General features: G+C 49.9%; 1 pseudogene; it reads right to left on the reverse strand.

Annotated features, from left to right (window-relative positions):
- Positions 1-402: 402 nt before the first annotated feature.
- Positions 403-14,426, reverse strand: LOC119361262 (annotated as a pseudogene).
- Positions 14,427-14,651: the final 225 nt, after the last annotated feature.

Consider the following 14,651-nt stretch of genomic DNA (forward strand, 5'->3'; position numbering starts at 1 on the left):
TTTTTCCCTGAATGATCGATCGTCATGGAACCAAGATCTGAAGCAAATCATTGAGCAGCCAGATACAAACATGGAGTGATATATTTTTTTTCTTTTTGAAACGGACATGGGGTTATATTAATGTACACAGAGAATGCAGGTGCTGCCACAATGTCAGGACATGAAGAAAATGAACCAATTATCTTTTGCGGGGAAATATAGGAAGAACAGAATCAGGTGTCACAGGATATGAAGTGTGTGTAGATGCTTATCTACAGCAACAGCTAAAGCAAGGAATGGTCTTCATCCAACCAGCAAAAGAGCACATCATAAAGGAAGGAGGAATTTACATATCAGCAACAGCTGCAGAGGCTCCAAGGTTGCTGCACACACAGATCGCCACAACTTTGAGAAACAAACACATCACCCTCCTGACGGACAATCAGATCTTAGCTCCGGCAGCAGCTTCAAAGAATCTTCGACATGAACCTGTTCATCGGGATATTAGGCCTTCCACAGCTAGCTGCTTTCTTTGATGCTACGTCCAAGCCACATTCAGATTAAGATTTTCCATATTTCTAGGGTCCGCAACTTTAGGGCTCATGAGCGTGCAGCCAATGTTATTAATCTCATAGATTCTCAACATAGCCCAAAACTGGCTTGCTGTAATAGCGGTCTATTGATCTGTTCTACGCTCATGAAGCTACGCAATCTTCAGATGGAAGATTGTAAATCTTCTAGAAGCAATTAAACCATGGAGGTCCACTTGGCTAGAAAAATAAACCGTCCATATGCGACCAAGACCAACAGAATGTTCTCTAGTTACAATACCATCGTATAACAATTTTCATAATGTGCAAAGGAAGAACAGTTCACAGAAATCACGATACATCTATCACTACTAGGAAAAGGCCTGCTAGTGGCGCACCAGTTTTGCCTACTAATGGCGCACTACTGGTGCGCCACTAGCACCACGCCATTAGAATTAAATACTAATGACGCACAATGCAGAGCGCCATTAGTATAGCCCACCGTGCGCCATTAGTATGCCTCCCAGGGGGCCATATTTACCCATGTGCTTTCGTATACTAATGACGCACTAGGGCGTGATGCGTCATTAGTGTCCTTTCTGCAGTGCGCCATTAGTGTGCTGAGTGGTGCGCCATTATTATGAATATTAGGGATTTTTTTTCTTCTTTTCTGATATTTGCACAGGTTACAAAACATGTTACTGCACATAATATACAGATCACAACATATAAACAGCAGATTTATCGAATACAATAGAAGATTAGTCTCTGAATACAATTCATCATATTAGTCTCCGAATTTCAAATACCGAACAAAGTTATAACATTACAAGTCTCGAAACCGCGAGTAGTGAGTTTGTCATCACATTACAAGTCGATATCGATCATCTAAACTACCATCACATAGAAGAGAGCTGCGGTCATCACGATGAGCATAATCGCGATGAAACTGGTCTTCATCCGGTTCCTCCAACGCTCCCTCCTCTCTCCCGCTAGATAGCGCGCGTATCTAACTTCCGCCTCCGCCCTATTGGTGTACCCTTTGTAACTGTTACCGCTGATACGGTGAACCTGCCTCCGGCACTCCTCCCAGTTGTCGTAGACTCCGGGAACCTTACCCTTGTACATGACATACGACGGCATCTCTATGCACTTGCCAAAGAAAACGTTAGTAACAGTTCACAGACAATACATAAGCAATATATAAGTATGCAACAAAAGGACTGGAAGAGAAAAGCAACACATTAATAGCATGATTCATGGTCCTACTAATAAATAGCATCGATTACATATAAGTTGAACGACTGTACAAACCAAAGAGAGATACAAGTTCATTAAAGTTTAATATTACAACATGAGCCAATCGACAATTCAGAACTACATAGCATCACTACTTTCGACTCGACTCATGGGACCGGAGCGTGGATGAAGCCGCCGTCTTTCGTGATGGTCATGAAATCGCGGGCGTTGTCATCCTGCATTTGTAGCGTTGTTTCTATCTCACTATTGGACGGTTGATATTTGAGGTAGAACTGCCCCGAGGTACGAAGGACATCTTGATGGATGATTTCCGCAAACTCCGACTGGATGCTAAAGAATTCTTGTCTGATGTCCGCGTCCTGGATTGCCGACAAGCGTGTGGCCCAAGAGATTATCTGGTAGCAGAAGGTGATTATGGTCCCGTATGATCGTCTGCATGTGATGGAGGGCGTAGTAGGCATCCTTCTGACTGCCAGGCGGCTGCTTGACGCAGGGGAACGTCGTATTGTGGTTTAACACGTGCTTGTCGTACCTACGAACTGGCCTCTTAAAGGTGCCTCCAGATGTGGCGTAGGCGAGGAGAGCATCAACAAGAACTTCCTTGATATTTGTGTAGTCTATCTTGGACTCATGGTCCGGGTCGAAATACGTGGCCATGGAATATTTCGGGCTTAAGAGGATGAGTGTGCAATGTGTGTCACTGCACAAAACACGGAATGTTAGAAAAAAAAGAATGATCGAAATCTAAGAAATCATATCTTACGGGGCGGTGAGGGGATGACTTACTCGGGAAAGTAAGGCACAAGGAAGTTATCCTTATCTGGGTTTGCCAGAATGACGCCTTCGAGGTGTGAACTCGCGACTTGCCGGTCCACAGCGCTGCCCAAGATCTTGGCACGCATGTAGAAGGGGTCGACTATCACGATGTCCGGGGTCTTGTCTCTAATGATCCGCATCTCCATACTCAGCGAAAATAGCCGAACGAAGGTGTAGTGCAGCGGATGAAGGTTAAACATAGCAAAGATGTCATCAAACCGCAGGACGATCGTACCCCCGATGGCACTATCCACAAAGCCCTTGCCCTCTGGCACCTTGGCCACGAAAACCGGCTATGCCACATTATTCTGGGAGAGACGCCGCTTCTCCAAAGAAAGAACACTTTCATGCAGACTCCGCATAGCACCGGTTGCAGCATTGAGCATATTTGTCGGTAGCATCGCCCTACCCGCCACATGCACCCTCCTCGAGATTTCCTTAGGTGAAGGTGGCCCGTCCTGAGCACGGATCGTACTTGGTGCCGGCTGGCTCGCACCGGCGCCCTTGTTAGTCTTTCGTTTCTGTCCCTTGTTCTTGATCTGCTGTAATGGGATCGAGTTCTGCTCACAGACCGCCTTCTTGAGCATGTTGGGGCTGATAATATTTTGCACCTCGGCTATCTGAGGCTCGGTGAAGGCGGCAGCTGGAGGCGTTGACGGTGTAAAAACCGGCGGATCTCGGGTATGGAGTCCCGAACTGTGCATCTAAGGCTAATGGTAACAGGAGGCTGGGGACACGATGTTTACCCAGGTTCGGGCCCTCTCGATGGAGGCAATACCCTACTTCCTGCTTGATTGATCTTGATGATATGAGTATTACAAGAGTTGATCTAGCACGAGATCAGAGAGGCTAAACCCTAGAAGCTAGCCTATGGTATGATTGTTGTTGTGTCCTACGGACTAAACCCTCCGGTTTATATAGACACCGGAGGGGGCTAGGGTTACACAGAGTCGGTTTAAGAGGAGGAGATCTACATCTGAATAGCCAAGCTTGCCCTCCACGCCAAGGAGAGTCCCATCTGGACATGGGACGAAGTCTTCTATCTTGTATCTTCATAGTCCAATAGTCCGACCAAAGTATATAGTCCGGCTGTCCGGATACCACCTTATCCAGGACTCCCTCAGTAGCCCCCGAACCAGGATTCAATGACGATGAGTCCGGCACGCAGATTGTCTTTGACATTGCAAGGCGGGTTCTTCTCCAAATCCAGTGCACCTGTCGTAGCGAATAGTGTCCTGGCCTCCCAGTAAGGTTGTACTCCTCGGCTTCTGAGCTTCAATAATGGCCACCTCCATGTGTCGATCGAAGACGAGGGGCCGGGGGATTTTTACATTTGCCACCCTAATCCCGTAGGTAAGCCGACTATTTGAGGAGACAGGGATCCTTAGATCCAAATCACACCACCTTCTCCCAAGCAAGCATTTCGTAGAGCGCGTCCAAAAGAGGCCATCCAATCATGACCGGTTGCTGCAGCCCTGCTCGTTGCTCCCCTAGCTCGAAACCAGGGGATTGGGAAAAGTGTTCCATCCCTCATAGCCGCCTAAAAGAGCTGCAGACCAAAGGGTTCCTTCCGCCCGCATACATGGTCCCTGTCCGATCCGGACTAGCCACCTATAATGGCGGGGAGCAAGCGGAAAGATTCCCTAATCCATCTCGGGGGGAGCGGGTATGCCTTGTCCCATATCTGCTAAGAGGCGTTGGGTTTCCAATCCACCCGTTCCTCCGCGGGCTCCTGGAGTTCTACGGCCTCCAGTTGCATAATCTTACTCCCGCCTCCATACTGCATATCGCGGGCTATGTTGCCCTCTGCGAGCTGTTCCTGGGCTGCGAAGCTCATTTCGAGCTATGGAAGAGGTTATTTTGCCTCGTCCCCCGCAACTAGGAGGGATCTATATATCAAGTGGGCGGAGCCGAAATATGGCGCATGGCCCAGACCGGATACCTGTCCGGTACTCCAAAGAAGGCGTCCGAAGACTGGCCTTCAGAGTGGTTTTATGTCAATGGCATTCCCCTTCCGGACCCAGTCCAGACGGGCCTTCCTGAGTTTACCAATACTCCACTGAAGAAACAGAGAAGTCCGCTACCTGATGATCAGGATAAAAACCCTGGCCAAATCAGGATTGGCAATAATCAAAGTTATGTCAATATGTATAATAAGGGGAGTGCAGCCACTTCAATATAGGGGAAAACCCATGTGGCACTTTAATGGAGAAGACGATGCCTCTCGCTGCGGTCGCAAAGGTCCAAACTCCGCCACATCTTTGGCGAGGATACTGTCCGAATTGTACAAAGGGGAAGAAGAGGAGTTCCCCCGCATTAAACCGCGGGATGGATTTTCCATGTACAACCCCCGAAGCTGGGTAGGCCGCCATCCTTTATTCGACTCTGTCCACCCATACCTTATTTGTCACAATTACTTACCTTGCCGTTTCAAAACAGGAACTAAGGAAGGCCGTGAAAGAGTTCAACAGCCTCTCTCAGCAACTAGAGGATCCCGGCCGGGCTCTCGACCCCGAACTTGAAGAAGATCTAGACATATCCGTGGAATTCGTCGACGGGACTTTCTACCAGGCAAGCAGCGTCGGCTCTTTAGTGGCCATCATCGCGGATTATCCCGGACTGCTTCCCGTGTCGTATGTAAGTAATGTCGGGGTTCCAACCTTCCGAAAGAATTCCTTCGTTTTGTCGTACCTTATGCTCACATGCCATACTTTTATAGAAACGGCAGTTGGGACGCCGTGCGGAACCTGTGGGAGCCTCTCAGCAAGAGGATCCTAGACAAGGTAGGCTTAAAAGGAAGGCGGTTAGGAGTGAGATGCGGGCGCAGAGGTATTCATTAAACTTGCCCCGTGGTTTATTTGGTATTTTTGTCGAGGCGTGACGGCTTTAATTATGTCCCGACAGGAAACGACGGACTATGTCCAGGGACCCTACCGTCCACGCCTCCAGCAGCCGGATTCCCGGACCGGATTCATGGGCGGAGGCTGATGTGGGGACAGTGCCAAACTGTCCTCCTGCGGAAGATACAGATATGCTTTCCGCCACAAATTCTGAAGTGGAGAGCGCCATGAATCACCGGCGCCGATGGGCCATACTCTGCAGTGGTATTTTTTCTGAAGAGGCGTTCAATGCCTTCAATTCCGGACATGCATATATCCGCGCTGCTCAAGATGGACTTTCCAGAGCAACAGACCAGTATGTGAAGGATATACGGGTAAGAGAATTTAATAAATATTTGTAGTAGTAGCCCCTGAGACTTGAAACAGTTGGCACAACTGATTTAAGGATAATTAAATGCAGAGGTTCTTGTAGAGAAGAATGCCCAGTTGTCTCAAGAGATGGAGGAATGTAAGGCCCAAATGAAGGCCAATGTAGCTGAACAAGAGGAATCCAAAAAGGCTTCTTCTGGTAATAATTTCCTTCTACCAGTTTGTTTGTTAGGCATGGTTTATAAATCTGACAAAAGATTTGGCAGACAATCCCGGAGAAAATCCGGAGACTGTGGGAGATAATGAGCTGCATCTGCGAAGTCAGCTGAAGGCGGGCGAACACGTGCTGACGCAGTCTATTTAGGAGAAGAATAAGCTGGAAGATGCTAATCTCCGACTGAGTGTCGAATTGAAAGATGTTCAGGCTCAGCTCGCAGACTCCGTGAAAGAGAACCGGAGGCTTCGACGCGACATTTATAGTAAGTGCTTGAATGAACTGTAGTATAGTTCGACGAGGAGGCGTATTGACAGAGTTATGTCTGCAGGTATGTTGACGGGCCGCCCTGAAGAGGAGATGCCCGGTTCCGCAGGCGATATGCTGCAAAATCTTTCACAACTGCACGAACGAGCTCGGCAGATGGTGCAGGGTATTGCCCAGGCTTTGTGGACGTCCGCTTCCCTACCAGGAGGCATGAGTGAACTTGTAGAGATGCTCAAAGGCGCACGGCGGCGCTTCCGATTATGGAAGATATCAGCTTGCCGGCAAGGTGTGAGAGAAGCTTAGGCCATGGTGAAGACGCGATACGCCAAGGCTGACCCGAACCATATGGCCGAAGTTGGACCGGCTGGGTCAGATGGACAAGAGATACCCGTTAGTCTGGTATATGACCAAGTAGCGTTAGCTGCAAAGTATTCCCAACAGGATTGTAAGCTAGACAGCCTGTTGGATGGTATAGAGGAAGAGTACAACCAGTTTATATGACTATGTAATTTGAATGGGCTCATGTACTCCCTAGCCGGATTGAAAATCATTTGTCATGGCGGACCTTTTCACTTCAGCCCCCAGATCCGACAGTCCGGGGTGTATCTGAATACCCACACAGTTATGAAAAACCGGGGTATGCGTGGCAACCAGACGTAGGGGTCATAAGTGCTTGAACAAACAAGTACGCAACTAGTTATGTTATATTACATGGATAGTAAGAAACATCTTCCAGAGAGAATAGTTCCGTTAGGGGTTCCTTTCTCTGGGTGCGCATGCATCGATGTGCATGTCGGAACTGCGAACAAAAGCGCAGGAAACAAAACATCTGGGTATTTTAGTTGTAATGAACGAGAACATCTTTTGTTCACCGACCGAGTATTCCCTTAAGAATGCTAGCTTTCGGCTTCACCCAGTCTGAGGTACACATCTGGCTCAACCGGCAGTAACAATAGCAGAGGTGCTCCCCTTATGCCCTAGCCGAATTAACGGGAACGTAGGGCATAGATACAAGAGCCAGGCAACCCAGCATGGCCAAAACTTAAGTCATATCAATGCATATAATGGTGAAGAAAAGGCACATGTGGAAAGAAAAATGCATATGTGGCTGGCAAGGAGCCATTAAAGTAGTTATATTTAGCTTCCGAATAGGAAGCCCCTAGGTATAGTGTGCACGCATAATGCGGCAGGAGTGCTCATGGCATCCGTACAGTTTTAAGGTTGTATGTTAAAAAGGAGAAAGGGGGCGAGAAAGGAATAATGAGAACACAATTGAAGAGGCGGAGTTAAGGAGACGAACACTGAGTTCGGCGCTAGGCATAAAATTTCCGAAGTCTGGCTGCATTCCATGGGTTCGGCTCGAGTCTGTTATCAGATGCACTGCGCAGACGGTACGCTCCTCCAGTGGGAACTTTATCAATGATGAAGGGACCCTCCCACTTGTGTTTGAGCTTGTCCTTCTTCTTCTCGGGGAGGCGTAGAACGAGTTCGATGTTATAAGTTTTGGCCCGTACTTCTCTGCTTTGATACCTTCGAGCCTTTTGCTGATAGAATGCGGAATGGGCTTTAGCGACATCATGCTCCTCCTCCAAAGCATCTAAGTTGTCCTGCCGATCTAGCTCGTCTTCCTTCTCTTCATACATGCGCACGCGAGGTGAGTCATGGATTATATCGCAGGGTAGCACTGCTTTTACGCCGTACACCATAAAAAATGGTGTGTATCCGGTGGTACGATTCGGCGTGGTCCGCAGCCCCCAGAGTACGGAGTCGAGTTCCTTGACCCAATGCGTGTCGGATTCCTTCAAGGATCGCACTAGTCTGGGTTTAATGCTGCTCATGATAAGATCATTTGCAGGTTCAACTTGACCGTTTGTTTGGGGGTGATAGACAGAGGCGTAGTCGAGCTTAATGCCCATTTTGCCGCACCAGGTTTTCACCTCCTCGGCTGTAAAATTCGAGCCATCGTCAGTGATGATACTGTGGGGGACACTGTAATGGTGTACAACCTCCGATATGAAGTCTATCACTGGTCCGGATTCGGCCGTTTTAACTGGCTTGGGTTCTATCCATTTGGTGAACTTGTCCACGATGACCAATAAGTATTTTTTTCTTATGGCTTCCCCCTTTAAGGGGTCCCACCATATCCAGCCCCCAGACCGCGAAGGTCCAAGTTATGGGGATAGTTTGGAGAGCGGTAGGGGGCATATGGCTCTGACTGGCAAATAGTTGACAACCAACGCAATGTTAGACAAGGTCCTGTGCGTCCGCCAGGGCTGTCGGCTAGTAAAATCCTGTCCGAAAGGCCTTGCTTATGAGAGCTCGGGCTGCCGCGTGGTGCCCGCCTAGTCCAGAATGGATTTCGGCTAAGAGCTGCTGCCCTTCCTCTTCGGAGATGCATCGTTGGAGCACTCCGGTGGCGCTCTTTTTGTAGAGCTCTCCTTCATGGACTTTGTAGGCCTTAGAGCGTCGCACAATACAACGTGCCTCATTTTGATCCTCGGGGAGCTCCTGCCTATTTAGGTAGGCCAAGAAGGGCTCGGTCCACGGGGCGATGACAGCCATGATTTCATGGGCCGAAGGTGTTATTTTGGTGGTAGAGCCTCCGATTACGTCAGAAGGTTCATAATCTGGGGTTGTGTTTGGAGCCGGACTAATAGTGCCGGACTCCCCTTCCCATGTCACGGACGGCTTGAACAACCTTTCTAGGAAGATATTAGGTGGGATGGGGTCGCGTTTAGCGCCGATGCGGGCGAGGATATCGGCCGCTTGGTTATTTTCTCTGACCACATGGTGGAATTCGAGCCCCTCGAACCGAGCTGACATTTTGAGGATGGCATTGTGATAGGCCGCCATTTTCGGGTCCTTGGCGTCAAAGTCTCCATTTACCTGAGATATTGCGAGGTTCGAGTTCCCGCGCACTTTGAGGCATTGGATGCCCATGGAGACTGCCATCCGAAGACCATGCAACAGAGCCTCGTATTCGGCTGCATTGTTGGAGTCTGTGTATAATATTTAGAGGACATACTGCACCGTGTCTCCGGTGGGGGATGTCAGGACGACACCCGCTCCCAATCCGGCCAACATTTTAGAGCCGTCGAAATGCGTGATCCAATTTGAGTATGCTCCGTACTCTTTAGGGAGTTCGAATTCTGTCCATTCGGTGACGAAGTCAGCCAATACTTGCGACTTAATGGCCCGCCGTGGTTTGTATGTTATGTCGAACGGAAGGAGCTCAATAGCCCATTTAGCAATTCGGCCTGTTGCGTCGCAGTTATTTATTATGTCATTGAGTGGTACTTCGGAGGCCACCATGATCGAACACTCTTGAAAGTAGTGTCGTAGTTTCCGGGATGCCATGAAGACCGCGTACGCTATCTTTTGATAGTGTGGGTATCGATATTTGCATGGAGTGAGGACAGTGGACACATAATATACCGGCTTTTGGAGCAGGAACTTGTGTCCGTCTGCCTCTCGTTCGACGACGAGCACTGCGCTCACAACTTGGTTTGTTGCGGCTATGTATAATAGCATGGGTTCGCCAATGTTTGGCACGGTCAGGAATGGGTTTGTGGCCAAGAGTGCATTTATTTCTTCCAGTCCGGCCGTGGTCGCATCCGTCCACTCGAAGTGTCTGGTGCGTCGAAGAAGGCGATACAGAGGTAGTGCCTTCTCTCCTAAGCAGGAGATAAAGCGGCTTAAGGCAGCCACGCATCTAGTTAGTTTCTGGATCTGCTTGAGGTCTGTTGGAATAGCCAACTGTGACAGAGCTCAGATTTTTGCCGGATTGGCTTTAATTCCTCTATTGGAAACGATGAAGCCGAGCAATTTTCCGGAGGGTACTCCAAAGACACACTTCTCCGGGTTGAGCTTGATGTCGTATGTTCAGAGATAATCGATCGTAAGCCTCAAGTCATCTATTAAAGTTTCGACGTGTCTTGTTTTGATGACCACGTTGTCTACGTAGGCCTCTACTGTCTTGCCGATTTGTTTTTCTAGGCATGTCTGGATCATGCGTTGATAGGTTGCGCCGGCGTTTTTGATCCCGAAGGGCATGGTGTTGAAACAGAAGGGGCCGTACGGAGTGATGAAGGCCGTTGCGGCCTGGTCGGACTCCGCCATCTTTTTTTGATGGTATCCGGAGTATGCATCGAGGAAACACAATGAGTCGTGTCTGCGGTGGCATCGATTATTTGATCAATGCGGGGGAGGGGGAAGGGTTCCTTAGGGCAAGCTTTATTGAGGTCCTTGAAATCGACACACAAGCGCCAGGATTTGTCCTTTTTTGGTACCATTACCAAGTTTGTTAGCCAATCCGGATGTTTGATGTCTCTGATGAATCCGGCCTCGAGTAGCTTGGCTAGCTCTTCTCCCATGGCTTGCCTCTTAGGCTCTAAGAAGCATCTAAGAGTCTGCTTGACTGGCTTGTATCCTTTCAGTATATTGAGGCTGTGTTCGGCCAGCCTGCGTGGGATGCCAGGCATGTCTGAAGGATGCCAGGCGAAGATATCCCAATTCTCACGTAGGAAGTCTCGCAGTGCAGCATCTATTGTGGGGTTCAGCTGTGTCCCGATGGAAGCTGTCTTCGAAGGGTCCGTTGGGTGGACCTGGAATTTGACTATCTCGTCCGCTAGTTTGAAGGAGGTGGATTTAGGTCGCTTGTCGAGTATCACGTCGTCTCTGTCCACTGTTGCTCGCAGTGTTGTCAGTTCTTCGGCCGCGAGGGCTTCTGATAATTCCTCCAGGGCGAGGGCGGTGGTTTTATTTTCGGCGCGGAGTGCAACATTCAGATCACTAGCTAGAGTGATGATTCCATTGGGCCCGGGCATTTTGAGCTTCATGTACCCGTAATGGGGTATAGCCTGAAAACTCGTGAATGCGTCCCACCCCAAGACGGCGTGGTATCCGCTGCTGAATGGGGCCACTTGGAATGTAATTTCTTCGGACCTGTAATTCTCCGGCATGCCGAATACCACATCCAGTGTGATTTTTCCCGCGCATTGTGCCTCCCGACTAGTGATGATTCCCCTGAAGGTCGTGCTGCTTCGCTCAATGCGGCTCTTGTCGATTTCCATCTTGGTAAGGGTTTCCTTATAGATGAGGTTTAGTCCGCTTCCGCCGTCCATGAGCACTTTAGTGAGCCTGAAGCCATCCACGATTGGGCTAAGGACCAAAGCAGCTGGTGCTCGGACTGTTCGGAATTGAGGTTCGTAACTGGCATTGTAAGTTATAGCCGTGTCGTTCCATGGATTTATTGTTGCCACGTGGCAAACTTCTGCGAGGCTGCGCTGAGCTTGCTTGCGCCTATTATTTGAGGCGAAAGTCTCGAAGACTGTAAATACCGTATTGTTGTCTCCGGCGGGATGTTGCTCTGCTGTATGTTCTATGAGGAGATCCTCGCCGCTCTTTGCTACCTGCCGGAGTATCCAACATGCTCTAAGGCGATGTGTTGGCGTAGTATCCAGTGTGCTGTGAATTTTGCACGGCCTGTTTAGCCATTCTTCCAATACGGTTCCGCGCCTTGCGGCGGGCTTTATTTTTTTGGTACTTGAATCGGGTGACTTACGAGAATTTACCCTTTTAGTTCGGACAGAGGATTTGGTTAGAGCCGGATTGTCCCATAAGCTTGTTTGGGTTTTCTAGGCGCTTTCCATCGCGCAGTATTTTTGCACTGTGGCCGCTAAGTCAGCAAAGTGTACTATGTCACTGCGACTTATAGCATTGAGAATCCCTTTGTCCGTGCAATTTTTGCAGAAGAGGGAGATTGCGTCTGCCTCGCGACAGTCCTTGACCCTGTTTATCACAAGGAGGAATCTGGCCCAGTAATGATGTACTGTTTCTTGGGCCTCTTGTCTGATATGTGAAAGATTGGATAAATCTAGGTGGGTGGGTGGATTTGAATCCAAATCCCGACCCGATCTGGGACCCAGGGGCAAAGAGGCTTCTGAGCTTAACGGCTCGGGTTCTGGGGCGTTGCCCGATTTCTTCGGCCCGCCACCCGATTCTGAGTCCGGGGCCTGGGTCATGTCCTCCAGCGAGCGGGTGTCCGGCTCGGAGAGCTCGGAAATCCGGAAATAGTTCGTCCTCAAAGTAGAGGGAGAATTAGGATGATGCTCTTCCACTACCGCTATCTCATGGGTGACCGGTGGAGAGTGAATCTCCCTTTGGTCGGGTTTAAGCCTGATCCGGTCATAGTCCGTAGCGACGCCCAGGGCGGCAATGCGATCCAAGAGCTCATTGAGGGAGAAGAGCTCCATTGGGTCCATCTGTTCGGCAAATTCCGAATCAACATGGAGACTATTTTAATGACCTGAGAAGTCATTGTTGGCGCGAGAGCCGATCGGGCGGACATAACAAAGCCGCCCAGCTGGAGAGTTTGGCCTAGAGCTAGGGCTCCCCCCGAGGTGATGTTGTTTTTGACAACGAGATGAGCCATCAAGCCTTATTGCGACGACACAGTGGAACTCTCAATGAAAGCACCAATATCGGTGTCAAAACCGGTGGATCTCGGGTAGGGGGTCCCAAACTGTGTGTCTAAGGCTAATGGTAACAGGAGGCTGGGGACACGATGTTTACCCAGGTTTGGGCCCTCTCGATGGAGGTAATACCCTACTTCCTGCTTGATTGATCTTGATGATATGAGTATTACAAGAGTTGATCTACCATGACATCAGAGAGGCTAAACCCTAGAAGCTAGCCTATGGTATGATTGTTGTTGTGTCCTACGGACTAAACCCTCCGGTTTATATAGACACCGGAGGGGGCTAAGGTTACACAGAGTCGGTTTACAGAGGAGGAGATCTACATCCGAATCACCAAGCTTGCCCTCCACGCTAAGGAGAGTCCCATCCGGACACGGGACGAAGTCTTCTATCTTGTATCTTCATAGTCCAACAGTCCGGCCATAGTATATAGTCCAGCTGTCCGGATACCCCCTCAGGACTCCCTCAGGCGTCTCCTGAGAACTGAACACTAGACGACGCCTGTTGCAATTGGGTTTCTCCGTGGTACCAGCTAGATCGCGGTCGTCTTTTTCAGGGTTGGGTTCTTGAGAAGGAGGCCCACAGAATTCGTCACCGTACCCATGTTCAGCAAAGTACTTATCGACGTTGGTAAATGTACCGTCATCGTTGCTGTCGTCGTCCGGATCCTGTGCCATATGCATGTCCGGATCCTGTGCCATAGGGATGTTCGGCATGTCCGGTAGCGTTGCAGCGTTCTTGCCATGGCTTGGTGCTGGCACGACTGGCGGTCTTGTTTGTGGGGTGGTGTCCCCCGCCCCCAAACGAATCTGGCTCTTCGGCCAAAGCAAGGGCCAGCTTGCGCAGGCGCTGAGGGTCATCACATCATCTTCGTCGGCCCCAGCGGGTCGAATTGGAGGTAACAACTCGTCGCAGCCTGGCAGCACCCAAACCAGTTCAACCCTATACACGGTGTGTGGCATCGGATTACCGTGGAACACGAGGTTGCCCTGTTGAATGATTCTTCCCTTGGCGACTTGGCGACATCGATCAACTCACCGCCCGCGAAGTGCAGGAGAGTGCATGGAACATCGGCGGCGTCCTGCGAAAACATGTAGGGCGTCAGGGATGCCCAGTCAAAGGCAAGGAGATGAAGTCATCGGCCGAGAGGCTTAGTTACCATGATGCCGTCGAGCTCGGCTAATGTCGAGGCACCGCCAATGGTGGGCGTGCAACTGACGGAGGGGCCGCTTGCTGGCCAGGTGCCGGCCAGCATACACCTGGGTGCATTAAGCTCCAATGTCCGTGCCGGCGCCAGAGGCACGAATACCGCCTCCACCGGAGACACCAATGGCGCTGCCTGCGCATTGTGCGAGTTGCTGGCCGTGAAGATGGGAATTGGCGGTGGCCCCTGTTGGACGCCCGCAATCCACGTCGTCAGCCCCTGAATCAAGGTAGGCACCATGGCGGTGAGCGTCGTTCCTAGTTGTTGTTGCACTTGCTCTTGGATAATCTCCGGAATCCGCGCCACTTGTGCCTTGAGTTCTTGAACCTCGCGCGATTGGCTTTCCGAGCTGGTCTTTCTCTCCTTTCGCCCACCAGCGGAATAGTATGGCGACCATTTTGTGGACAAGCCTTTGCCGGCCACACGACTAGCTGAGAACGGCTTAATGAGCTTATCCTTGTTTTTCATTACGTTTAACGCCCTATTTAGAGTGTTGTCCCAAGCAGGGGAGCTCTGATACGACCCCGCGCTACTGCTTTCAGTCTCCTATGGAAGGAATGTGAACCATTTAGAAATTTGGCTTCATTAATTAGAATGCAACCATATGGAGCTAATTACGCGGGGGTGTATTCCTTACCAGAACAAGCTCAAGCGCCTTGGTCTTCGGATCCGTGGTAAGCTCCTTTGTTACCG

This window comes from Triticum dicoccoides, chromosome 2B (assembly GCF_002162155.2).
Source record: "Triticum dicoccoides isolate Atlit2015 ecotype Zavitan chromosome 2B, WEW_v2.0, whole genome shotgun sequence".
NCBI classification, from domain to species: Eukaryota; Viridiplantae; Streptophyta; class Magnoliopsida; order Poales; family Poaceae; genus Triticum; species Triticum dicoccoides.